Source organism: Anomaloglossus baeobatrachus, chromosome 4 (genome assembly GCF_048569485.1).
Source record: "Anomaloglossus baeobatrachus isolate aAnoBae1 chromosome 4, aAnoBae1.hap1, whole genome shotgun sequence".
In the NCBI taxonomy this organism is placed as follows: domain Eukaryota; kingdom Metazoa; phylum Chordata; class Amphibia; order Anura; family Aromobatidae; genus Anomaloglossus; species Anomaloglossus baeobatrachus.
Window position 1 is genome coordinate 33,647,219 of NC_134356.1, and position 14,006 is coordinate 33,661,224.

Sequence of the window (14,006 nt, forward strand, 5' to 3'; positions counted from 1 at the left end):
TGATGGCCGGGACTGCCCTCTGTGTACTCTCCATGTAGATACTTCTGCTTTATATAAAACTCCGCTGACTCACACTCTATAGTATCTGTGAGTGCAGAGATCCAGTGTCAGTATAATACCGCCAACAGTGGCAGACCACATGGACGCTATGGGGCCTGTGATTCAGGGGGCCCCGCCAGGCATTGCACTCAACTGTATCACAAATGTCGGTACAGATGAAAACAATGATGAAAGAGGCAACCCTGCTGTCCGCTCCCCCCTCCATCATACTCCTGCGGTGTCTATGTTCTGACGTCTCAGCGCAGAGGTGCAATGATGTCATTACTGTGCACCCGCTGCGCCAAGCTGCAGAACACCGCTGCTGAGACAGGGACAGAGGAGAGGGGAGGATTTATTTCAGGTCAGTGAGTACATTGGTGGCCAATAGCCATAATACTATATGGAGGACTATGGGGTGTTCATTATACTATATGAAGGACTATAGGGGGTGTAGTATATATGGAGGACTATGGTGGGCATAATATATGGAGGACTATGGGGTGTGCATTATACTATACAGTTAGGTCCAGAAATATTTGGACAGTGACACAATTTTGGCGAGTTGGGCTCTGCATGCCACCACATTGGATTTGAAATGAAACCTCTACAACAGAATCCAAGTGCAGATTGTAACGTTTAATTTGAAGGTTTGAACAAAAATATCTGATAGAAATTGTAGGAATTGTCACATTTCTTTACAAACACTCCACATTTTAGGAGGTCAAAAGTAATTGGACAAATAAACCAAACCCAAACAAAATATTTTTATTTTCAATATTTTGTTGCGAATCCTTTGGAGGCAATCACTGCCTTAAGTCTGGAACCCATGGACATCACCAAACGCTGGGTTTCCTCCTTCTTAATGCTTTGCCAGGCCTTTACAGCCGCAGCCGTCAGGTCTTGCTTGTTTGTGGGTCTTTCCGTCTTAAGTCTGGATTTGAGCAAGTGAAATGCATGCTCAATTGGGTTAAGATCTGGTGATTGACTTGGCCATTGCAGAATGTTCCACTTTTTTGCACTCATGAACTCCTGGGTAGCTTTGGCTGTATGCTTGGGGTCATTGTCCATCTGTACTATGAAGCGCCGTCTGATCAAATTTGCGGCATTTGGCTGAATCTGGGCTGAAAGTATATCCCGATACACTTCAGAATTCATCCGGCTACTCTTGTCTGCTGTTATGTCATCAATAAACACAAGTGACCCAGTGCCATTGAAAGCCATGCATGCCCTTGCCATCACGTCGCCTCCACCATGTTTTACAGAGGATGTGGTGTGCCTTGGATCATGTGCCGTTCCCTTTCTTCTCCAAACTTTTTTCTTCCCATCATTCTGGTACAGGTTGATCTTGGTCTCATCTGTCCATAGAATACTTTTCCAGAACTGAGCTGGCTTCATGAGGTGTTTTTCAGCAAATGTAACTCTGGCCTGTCTATTTTTGGAATTGATGAATGGTTTGCATCTAGATGTGAACCCTTTGTGTTTACTTTCATGGAGTCTTCTCTTTACTGTTGACTTAGAGACAGATACACCTACTTCACTGAGAGTGTTCTGGACTTCAGTTGATGTTGTGAACGGGTTCTTCTTCACCAAAGAAAGTATGCGGCGATCATCCACCACTGTTGTCATCCGTGGACGCCCAGGCCTTTTTGAGTTCCCAAGCTCACCAGTCAATTCCTTTTTTCTCAGAATGTACCCGACTGTTGATTTTGCTACTCCAAGCATGTCTGCTATCTCTCTGATGGATTTTTTCTTTTTTTTCAGCCTCAGGATGTTCTGCTTCACCTCAATGAGAGTTCCTTAGACCGCATGTTGTCTGGTCACAGCAACAGCTTCCAAATGCAAAACCACACGCCTGTAATCAACCCCAGACCTTTTAACTACTTCATTGATTACAGGTTAACGAGGGAGACGCCTTCAGAGTTAATTGCAGCCCTTAGAGTCCCTTGTCCAATTACTTTTGGTCCCTTGAAAAAGAGGAGGCTATGCATTACAGAGCTATGATTCCTAAACCCTTTCTCCGATTTGGATGTGAAAACTCTCATATTGCAGCTGGGAGTGTGCACTTTCAGCCCATATTATATATATATAATTGTATTTCTGAACATGTTTTTGTAAACAGCTAAAAAAACAAAACTTGTGTCACTGTCCAAATATTTCTGGACCTAACTGTATGAAGGACTATAGAGGGTGTAGTATATATGGAGGACTATAGGGTGTGCATTATACTATATGAAGGACTATAGGGGGTGTAGTATATATGGAGGACTATGGGGGGCATAATATATGGAGGACTATGGGGTGTGCATTATACTATATGAAGGACTATAGAGGGTGTAGTATATATGGAGGACTATGGGGGGCATAATATATGGAGGATTATAGGGTGTGCATTATACTATATGAAGGACTATAAGGGGTGTAGTATATATGGAGGACTATGGGGGGCATAATATATGGAGGACTATGGGGTATGCATTATACTATATGAAGGATTATAGGGGGTGTAGTATATATGGAGGACTATGGTGGGCATAATATATGGAGGACTATGGGCTGTGGATTATACTATATGAAGGACAATAAGGGGTGTAGTATATATGGAGGACTATGGAGCACATAATATATGGAGGACTATGGAGGGTGCATTATAATACATGGAAGACTATAGGGGGTGCATTATACTATATGGAGGACTATAGGTTCTGCATGTAATATATAGCTTCGCTCATGCTGTGCTTTTTTTTTTTCGGAACTAGCACAATCCCTGCATGTGTAACCCCTGACATGCCTCTGTCAATAGTAACAGAGGGAGATCTCCTTCTGTCAAACTCCTATCAGCTCATCGGCACTCTGACGGGATCTACACAGTGTGCAGAATTATTAGGCAAGTTGTATTTTAGAGGATTTTTTTTATTATTGATCAACAACTATGTTCTCAATCAGCCCAAAAGACTCATAAATATCAACGCTTAATATTTTTGGCAGTTGGAGGGGTTTTTTTTTTTAGATTTGGCTATCTTAGGAGGATATCTGTTTGTGCAGGTAACTATTACTGTGCAGAATTATTAGGCAACTTAATAAAAAACAAATCTATTCCCACCTCACTTGTTTATTTTTTCCAGGTAAACCAATGTAACTGCACACAATTTAGAAATAAACATTTCTGACATGCAAAAACAAAACCCCAAAAAATTAGTGACCAATATAGCCCCTTTCTTTCTGATGACGCTCAGCAGCCGACCATCTATAGATTCTGTCATTGCTTGATCTGTTTACGATCCACATTGCGTGCAGCAGCCACCACAGCCTCCAGACACTGCTCCCAGAGGTGCACTGTTTTCCCTTCCTGTACATCTTACATTTTATGAGGGACCACAGGTTCTCTATGGGGTTCAGATCAGGTGAACAAGGGGGCCATGTCATTATTTTTTCATCTTTTAGACCTTTACTGGCCAGCCACGCTGTGGAGTAGTTGGATGCATGTGATGGAGCATTGTCCTGCATGAAAATCATGTTTTTCTTGAACGATACCGACTTCTTCCTGTAAAACTGCTTGAAGAAGTTGTCTTTCAGAAACTGGCAGTAGGCCTGGGAGTTGAGCTTCACTCCATCCTCAATCAGAAAAAGTCCCACAAGTTGATCTTTGATGATCCCAGCCCATACCAGTGCCCACCTCCACCTTGCTGGCGTCTGAGTCGGAGTGGAGCTCTCTGCCCTTTACTGATCCAGCCTCTGGCCCATCCATCTGCCCATCAAGAGTCACTCTCATTCATCAGTCCATAAAACCTGAGAAAAATCAGTCTTAAGATATTTCTTGGTCCAGTCTTGACGTTTTATCTTCTGTTTCTTGTTCAGAGGTGGTGGTTTTTCAGCCTTCCTTACCTTGGCCTGTCCCTGAGTATGGCACACCTTGTGCTTTTTGATACTCCAGTAATGTTGCAGCTCTGAAATATGGCCAAACTGGAGGCAAATGGCATCTTGGCAGCTTCACGCTTGATTTTCCTCAATTCATGGGCAGTTATTTTGCGCCTTTTTTGCCCAACACACTTCTTGCGACCCTGTTGGCTATTTGCCATGAAACGCTTGATTGTTCGGTGATCACGCTTCAAAGTTTGGCAATTTCAAGACTGCTGCATCCCTCTGCAAGACATCTCACAATATGGACTTTTCAGAGCCCGTCAAATCTCTCTTCTGACCCATTTTGTCAAAGGAAAGGAAGTTGCCTAATAATTAAGCACCCCTTATATAGGGTGTTGATGTCATTACACCGCACCCCTCCTCATTACAGAGGTGCACATCACCTGATTTACTTCATTGGTAGTTGGCTCTCAGCCTATACAGCTTGGAGTAGGACGACATGTATAACAAGCATCATGTGATCAAAATACTCATTTGCCTAATAATTCTGCACAGTGTAATAGGCTTGACAATGCACTGCATTACATCAGTAGTACAGTATATATCAATGCAATCAAAGGATCACATGCTTAAGTCTCCATGTCGGATTAGTAAGTATTATAATTTAACAACCCCCCCCCAATATTAGCACATACCTGGTATTGCTGCATTGGTAACACTATATGTGTCAGAATTGCTGTTTTTTGTTATCTCGCATTAAAAAAATGAAATAAAAAGTGATTTAAAAAAATAAAGTTTGTAAGTATCCCAATAAAAACTATATTTATTATAATAATATAATAATAATATATATAAATATATATATTTGAGACTATGTGGTCTCAAGATACGATGGCTAAAAAACAAAGATTTTGTTTTCTAAGTGACTTTTGGGGGCAAAATAGAAAAACAAGACGGGGGACAGGGGGCTTACATTTAAAGCACCACTCCGGAAGTGAAATTTAAAAAAAAATAAAAAAAAAATAGATTGGGCTTTAAAAGGGGTTGTCCACTACTTATACATTGATGGCATATCCTTAGGAGAGGTCATCAATGTCCGACAATCCGCACCCCCGCCGATCAGCTGGTCCCAGTGCTGGCGGCGGCAGCAGGTAAGGCTCAGTTCCCATAGCCACTCAGTCTTCTGATTGCGGCTGTGGCCGGGTACTGCACATCTGCCTCCTATTCTAATCAATAGGGGCAGATGTGCAGTACCCAGACGCAGCCACTATCAGAAGTCGGAGCATCTCCAGGTGCCTGCTGTCGCCTCCGGGACCAAGAACAGCTGATTGGCGGGGTGTGTCGGAGACATTGGTGACCTATCCTAAGAATAGGTCATTAATGTAAAAGTAGTGGACAACCCCTTTAATTACCGAAATGTAGTACTGAATCCTGCCTGCAGGTGTCACTGCTGCAGAACTTTTGAAAGGCGCCTGTCACAAACCACCGGGGGGGTCACTCAGAAATCCCCCGCGCTGGCTACCAGTACGTCACAATCGGGGGGTAACAAGTGGGGGGTCACCCCTCCTTTATACCTCCCGACCGACAGACAGAGCACGTGACGCGCTCTCTAGCGCCCCTCTTATAGTCAGGCCAATTATGGAATTGCCCGACAATAAGCAAGGAGGCCGCTATACTACTTATGCCGATTATTGAAGGGTCCCCGGTGAGAGTAAGGTATATATTCCCCCGACCTCCGCGGGCGGAATATATAATATCTTCCCGAATCTCACTGGCCTCCCCACAATAATCCTTGGCACAATTCGCTGCCACCAACCGATTTACGGTAACTATTAGCCGAACACACAGACGTGGGATTCGAGATCGAGATAACAGAACAGCCCAAGATTAATTATATAATTTAATCAGCTTAAAGCACACTAGAACTACGATATATACAATAGGGAATCTACAGAATATACATATGTCAGAGTACAGTTACAGATAAAGCATGGTTTACAACAGGTATGCAATTCAATCAGTTACCTTGTGCGTCTGGCCACAGGGGGGCGCTGTAGACCAGGTTTCCAGGAACTCTCTCACAGGTCTGTCCCAACCAGGCCCCCGAGCAGAAGAACGCTGGAAAATGGCCGAAGTAGGGTTATCAACCTGGCCAAATCCAGGTCCCCTCCTACCTTAGTGACCTCACAGGGAAGCACTGCCACTCCCCCTGCATGGATCAGAATTATCCAGCAAAGGGGATTTTGGCTATAACTTTGCCTGGGAGCGTCGTAGGCGGACGCCAATGCTCTCATTGTGACAGTTATGAATTTAGCTACAGAACGAGGGGACTCATGACCTGTCTGCCAGTTCCCCATTGGCTGATATCACGCCTGGGGCATTTCCCGATGTCCTGCTCCCATAAAAAGGGGGTGCCGGCATCGTCCACATGCGGAGACACCATTTTTATGGTTGCCATATTTATCGGAAATATGGCTTGCGAGATATGAACCATTTTTTACTGGAGTCGTTCTGTCTGGCTATTTCCAGAGCCTTGCTAATTAGATAGCAGCTCCTACTACAGGGTGACGGCAGGGAGTCATCCTGTGTCCATTGTCCCAAAGCCACCTAATTTCCATATCACAGGACATGGCCATGGAGTTTGTTGCTAAACCAGTTGTGTGGGGGAAAGGGGGGTTGACACCAGGAGAGGGCTTCCTGACATACTTGAATATCATGATTTATCGTCATCTCTCCGGATTTACTTCACACCTCCCCCCTTTTGAGGGCGCTAGGGGGCAGCACACTCCGGTGTTCCCCCGTGCGCCCATCCGCGACCTCTCCTTGTCGGGACAGCCCGTCTGCGTTACCGTGGTCACGGCCCCTTTTGTGGCGAATGGTGAAGTTGTATTGCTGGAGCGCAAGGCTCCATCGCAACAATCGCCCATTCGTCCCAGAGACGGTGTGCAACCAGCTGAGGGGATTGTGGTCCGTCTCCACGATGAAGTGGCGCCCGTATAGATAGGGTTGCAGACGCTGCAGGGCCCACACTATGGCCAGGCACTCCTTCTCCATTGTAGAATAGGCCACTTCCCTTGGCAACAGCTTCCTGCTCAGGTACAAGACTGGGTGCTCTTGGCTCGCAGAGTCCACCTGGCTGAGCACCGCACCGAGGCCGAAGTCACTGGCGTCGGTCTGTACTACAAACGGCCGCGTGAAGTCGGCTGCCTGTAGCACGGGCGGGCTGGACAGGGCGTCCTTTAGGGCCTGGAAGGCTGTCTCGCAGTCCACTGTCCAATCGACTGCAGAGGGCAGCTTCTTCTTGGTGAGGTCCGTCAAGGGCTTTGCCAGGCTACTATAGCATGGAACAAACCTCCTATAGTACCCAGCGGTCCCCAAGAAGGACATCACCTGCTTCTTGGTCCTGGGGGTGGGCCAGGATGCGATGGCCTCCACTTTCTCAGGCTCGGGCTTCAGTGTTCTCCCACCTACCCGGTGACCGAGGTACTGGACCTCGCTCATGGCCAGCTGACACTTTCCCGGCTTGATGGTCAAACCTGCCCGGTGGATCCGCCTGAGCACCTGTGCTAGATGCTCTAGGTGGTCCTCCCAGGTGGGACTGAAGACGGCAATGTCATCCAGGTACGCGGCCGCGTACCCTTCAAGTCCCTTGAGCAGGGTGTTGACCATCCGCTGGAAAGTGGCAGGGGCATTCCTCATCCCGAATGGCATCACCGTGGACTCGTACAGTCCAAATGGGGTAATAAAGGCAGAGCGTTCCCTGGCCTTGCGAGTCAGGGGGATCTGCCAATATCCCCGGCTCAGATCCATGATGGTCAGGTACTGAGCCCCGGCCAACTGATCGAGCAGGTCATCGATGCGTGGCATTGGGTACGCATCGGCGACCGTGACAGCATTGAGCCCCCTGTAGTCCACGCAGAACCGAGTGGTTCGGTCCTTCTTAGGGACGAGGACTACAGGCGAGGCCCAAGCGCTGTTGGATGCCTGGATCACCCCCAGCTTCAGCATCTCGTCAATCTCCTGGCGCATGTGTTGCTGCACCTCCAGGGAGACCCGATATGCTGAACGCCGGATCGGGGGATGATCCCCAGTGTCCACGTGATGGACAGCCAAGTCAGTCCTTCCGGGCTGGTTGGTAAACAACCCCCGGAAGGGGAGGAGGGTGGCCCACAGCTGGGACCGTTGGTCCTCCAAGAGCTGGTGGCCAACCTCCACATCCTCAATGGATCCGCCTGCCCTAACCTGGGCTAGCATATCCAAGAGGGTTTCCGCTTCTCCCTCCTCGGGCAGGTTGCACACGGGGAGCGCACATGCCTCCCGCTCATGATGTGCCTTCATCATGTTCACATGGAAGGGCCTCCGCCTTCCACGGGCAGGGTCCAGGGTGACCAGGTACGTTACAGGGTTGAGCTGCTGGTACACGAGGTATGGGCCTTCCCAGGCTGCCTGAAGCTTGTCCTGTGGTACGGGGACCAGTACCCACACCTTTTGACCCACTGGGTAGGTCCTCTCACAAGCGTTCTGGTCGTACCAACGCTTCTGATCGGCCTGGGCTTGAGCCATATTGTCGTGTACCAGTTGCGTCAAGGCCTGCATTTTGTCCCGGAAGCGCATGACATACTCGATAACCGACACTCCAGGGGTGGCCAAATCCCCTTCCCAAGCCTCTTTCACCAGAGCCAGGGGGCCCCGCACACGTCGCCCGTACAGGAGCTCAAACGGTGAGAATCCTGTTGAGGCCTGTGGAACCTCCCGGTAAGCAAATAACAGGTGTGGGAGATACCGCTCCCAGTCACGCCCATGGGAGTCGACCAACATCTTAAGCATCTGCTTCAAGGTGCCATTGAACCGCTCGCACAGGCCATTAGTCTGTGGATGGTACGGGCTGGCCACCAGATGTCGCACCTGGACTTGCTTACAGAGGGTCTCCATCAGCTGGGACATGAATTGGGTCCCCCGGTCAGTGAGCATTTCCTGGGGAAAACCCACTCGGGAGAAAATCTCCAGCAATGCGGTGGCCACCTTGTCAGCCCGAATGGACGACAAGGCCACTGCTTCTGGGTACCGGGTGGCATAGTCCACTACCGTCAGTATGAAGCGTTTCCCGGAGCTGCTGGGGATGGCCAGCGGGCCGACCAGATCCACAGCCACCCTCCTGAAAGGCTCATCGATGATTGGCAGAGATACCAGTGGGGCTTTGGGGCGTGGCCCCGCCTTCCCCACTCTCTGACAGGTTTCACACGAACGGCAGTAGGCAGCCACATCGGTCCCCATTTTTGGCCAGTAGAAATGCTGGTTTAACCTGGCCTTGGTCTTAGCGATCCCTAGGTGTCCGGCCATCGGAATCTCATGTGCGATCCGCAACAACTCCGTCCGGAACGGATAGGGTACCACCAACTGTCGGTCCCTGGGCCACGCCTCCGGTGAACCCTGCTGGACCGTGGCCCGGTACAGCCGTCCTTGGTCCCAGACCACTCGCTCCGGGTCCGAGTCCGAGGGAGGCTGTGCCGCCTGCTCCTTTAGAGCTTTCAGGCTGTCGTCAGCTTCTAACGCTGCCTGAAACTCCTGACTAGATGTGGCCAGAATCGACGAGACTGTCACATCTTCAGTCAGTACCCCGGGACCTGTGTCCTGGCCTCCACCTGACTCGGCTGCCACTTGGTCAGAAGGGGAAGAGCTATCGGACCTCCGGGAGGCCCCTTGGCTTCCAGCACTCCCACTGCGGGTGACAGCGGCCACAGCCGCTGCGACCGTGGGTCGTGCCTGCTCCTCCTCCGTTCCTGACCAAGTCGCCGGTTCAGGCAGACCTACCTGGCTTCCTGACACCCCGGTTGTGGGGGAACCCTGCACCGAGATCTTACCTGGGAGCACTTCCGCTCCTGGACCGGCCCCAATCTCACCTGCCTGTTCCCCCTCTGCAGCAACAGAACCCCGCTGTGAAATCTCTGGGGACCCCACATTTGCTGTGGTAGCCCCCACCCCACACACTGGTCCTCCCCCTGCAGCACCCTGCTCTCTGCTTATCCCTGCAGAGGGCAACAGATCCCAGCTCACAGGCTGGTTACTTGTAGAGGCATTGTCACACCTGTCTCTGACCCCCTCCCCTCCTGTCACAGCTGCAGCTGCGTGTGTGTCTATGGTGTCTGTGCAAGCAGAAATATCGGAGTTCACTCCCTCCTCCCTTACATCATTCATAGATAACACATTAACATTGTCAGGAGTCATGTCAGTACTGGCTGAAGGTTCAGCCTTTGGGGCGGGGCCAAACTGGGAGGTTATTTGCCCCAAATCTGTCCCAAGTAGCACGTTTGCAGGGATCCGATCAGTTACCCCCACCTCCCTCACCCCTCGCCCTGCGCCCCAGTCCACATAAATGTCAGCAACAGGCAGCGCCGGGTCAATGCCTCCAATCCCGGAGACAGCGAGGGTTTTTCCAGGGATCAAGTCTTGGGGGGACACCATCTCAGGCCGCATCAGAGTCACCTCCGAGGCGCTGTCTCGCAGTCCTATGGTCACAGACTGGCCGACGGTGACAGGTTGGAAGCTGTCCAGGGACCTACCACCACCCCCACCCACACAATACACCTTGGGCGGCCCTTGGGACGGGGACGGAGCCGGGGCCTTGGGACGCTGAGGGCACATGGCCTTGAAGTGTCCAGGTAGGTTGCACTGGTGGCACCGTCTTGGTTCTGCCACGGGCCTGGAGAGGGGAGTTGAGGGGGACACCCCCTGCAGTCTAGGGGCAGGTGGGGCAGTCGCAGAGTTCATCTTACCCCCTCTCCAGGTGCTGCTGGTGGCTGCTCTCCTGGCTTCAGGAGCCCGATTGTTGGTGTAGTCATCTGCCAGGGCAGCTGTAGCCGTGGATCCCTTTGGCTTCTGGTCTCGGATGAACTGGCGGAGATCCTCAGGGCAGTTCCACAAGAGTTGCTCCGTGATGAACAAGTCCAGGATCTCCGGTCCGGTGGAAAGCTGCAGGCCTTGGGTCCAGTGGTCGGCAGCTCGGGCAAGTGCCCGCCGGTGGTCAGCCCAGGAGTCCTTTGGTCCCTTCTGTAGGCTCCGGAACTTCTTGCGGTAGGACTCCGGGGTGAGGTTGTACTGTTGGATCAGGGCCCGCTTGATGGTGTCGTAGCCCTGATCTGCCTCAGCAGGCAAGTCCCCAAGGATATCCAGGGCCTTACCCCTTAAACGGGGGGTCAGGTATTTGGCCCACTGGTCCTTGTTCAGATGGTGCTGCAAGCAAGTCCGCTCAAAAGCAGTCAAGAAAGAGTCCAAGTCTCCATCCTTCTCCAGCACTGGGAAGTCCTCAACACGGACCTTTGGAAGTTTGGTGTCTTGAAGGTCACGTGTGGCTGATGAGGGCCGGAGCTGAGCTAGCTGCAGCTGGTAGTCACGCTCTGCCTGGCGCTCTTCACGCGCTGCCTGCCGCTCTGCCCTGCGCTCTGCCATGAGTATCTCGTAGGTATCCCGGTCTCCAGCCTGGAGAAGGGCCATAGCCATTTGAAGAAGGCTATCCGAGCCTCCCAGGCTCGGTGGAATGGCACGTGGTGATCTGCGGCCCGCTGCGGAGCCTGGTGCTTCACTGTCCATTGCAGAGCGGAGGGCTGGCATCTGGCTCGTTGAGGAACCTTGGGCGAGCTCCTCCTCATCTTGTCCAGCAGTGCCCGGTTGTGCAATGTCCTCGGCAGAACGGTTTTCTGGCGTCGAGCTCCTGGAGGGCTCGTGGACAACCTCCTCATCGTCTCTGGCCTGAGCATCGGCCATTCCTTTGGCTTTGCTCCTGGTGCTATCAGCCATTGTTGCAGACTTTGGTCACTGACACAGAACTGACACCTGATGCCTCCACACACCTTACAGTATCTGCACTCTGACACTCTAGTGTTGAGCTAGTCTGAAGACCCCAGCAGCCACAGCTGCTGCAGGCAGTCTTTAGTGTCTGGGAGTATGGGTCTCACACTCACACACACTATTATCTCGATCCCACCGCTGCCACCAATATGTCACAAACCACCGGGGGGGTCACTCAGAAATCCCCCGCGCTGGCTACCAGTACGTCACAATCGGGGGGTAACAAGTGGGGGGTCACCCCTCCTTTATACCTCCCGACCGACAGACAGAGCACGTGACGCGCTCTCTAGCGCCCCTCTTATAGTCAGGCCAATTATGGAATTGCCCGACAATAAGCAAGGAGGCCGCTATACTACTTATGCCGATTATTGAAGGGTCCCCGGTGAGAGTAAGGTATATATTCCCCCGACCTCCGCGGGCGGAATATATAATATCTTCCCGAATCTCACTGGCCTCCCCACAATAATCCTTGGCACAATTCGCTGCCACCAACCGATTTACGGTAACTATTAGCCGAACACACAGACGTGGGATTCGAGATCGAGATAACAGAACAGCCCAAGATTAATTATATAATTTAATCAGCTTAAAGCACACTAGAACTACGATATATACAATAGGGAATCTACAGAATATACATATGTCAGAGTACAGTTACAGATAAAGCATGGTTTACAACAGGTATGCAATTCAATCAGTTACCTTGTGCGTCTGGCCACAGGGGGGCGCTGTAGACCAGGTTTCCAGGAACTCTCTCACAGGTCTGTCCCAACCAGGCCCCCGAGCAGAAGAACGCTGGAAAATGGCCGAAGTAGGGTTATCAACCTGGCCAAATCCAGGTCCCCTCCTACCTTAGTGACCTCACAGGGAAGCACTGCCACTCCCCCTGCATGGATCAGAATTATCCAGCAAAGGGGATTTTGGCTATAACTTTGCCTGGGAGCGTCGTAGGCGGACGCCAATGCTCTCATTGTGACAGTTATGAATTTAGCTACAGAACGAGGGGACTCATGACCTGTCTGCCAGTTCCCCATTGGCTGATATCACGCCTGGGGCATTTCCCGATGTCCTGCTCCCATAAAAAGGGGGTGCCGGCATCGTCCACATGCGGAGACACCATTTTTATGGTTGCCATATTTATCGGAAATATGGCTTGCGAGATATGAACCATTTGTTACTGGAGTCGTTCTGTCTGGCTATTTCCAGAGCCTTGCTAATTAGATAGCAGCTCCTACTACAGGGTGACGGCAGGGAGTCATCCTGTGTCCATTGTCCCAAAGCCACCTAATTTCCATATCACAGGACATGGCCATGGAGTTTGTTGCTAAACCAGTTGTGTGGGGGAAAGGGGGGTTGACACCAGGAGAGGGCTTCCTGACATACTTGAATATCATGATTTATCGTCATCTCTCCGGATTTACTTCACAGCGCCTTTGTCCACCATTGGATAAATATTCATTATCGTATAGTATGTGCAGTCACCAATCTCCCGCTCCCCTCCAGGGGTGCTACATGGTGTAATGCAGACTATGTGCACGGGTGACTACTGGTCCATTCAAACTCCTCCGAAATGGGGGTCTCAGGACTCTCGTTCTATGGATCTTTGGCGTCCCAGCGACCACACATTTATGCTAATTCTATGGATCTTTGGCGTCCCAGCGACCACACATTTATGCTAATTCTATGGATCTTTGGCGTCCCAGCGACCACACATTTATGCTTGTTCTATGGATCTTTGGCGTCCCAGCGACCACACATTTATGCTCAGTCTATGGATCTTTGGCGTCCCAGCGACCACACATTTATGCTAATTCTATGGATCTTTGGCGTCCCAGCGACCACACATTTATGCTAATTCTATGGATCTTTGGCGTCCCAGCGACCACACATTTATGCTAATTTAATGGATCTTTGGCATCCCAGCGACCACACATTTATGCTCATTCTATTGATCTTTGGCGTCCCAGCGACCACAAATTTATGCTCATTCTATTGATCTTTGGCATCCCAGCGATCACACATTTATGCTAATTCTATTGATCTTTGGCATCCCAGTGACCACACATTTATGCTAATTCTATAAATTTTTGGTGTCCCAGCGACCACAAATTTATGCTAATTTTATGGATCTTTGGCGTCCCAGCGACCACACATTTATGCTTGTTCTATGGATCTTTGGCGTCCCAGCGACCACACATTTATGCTTGTTCTATGGATCTTTGGCGTCCCAGCGACCACACATTTATGCTCATTCTATGGATCTT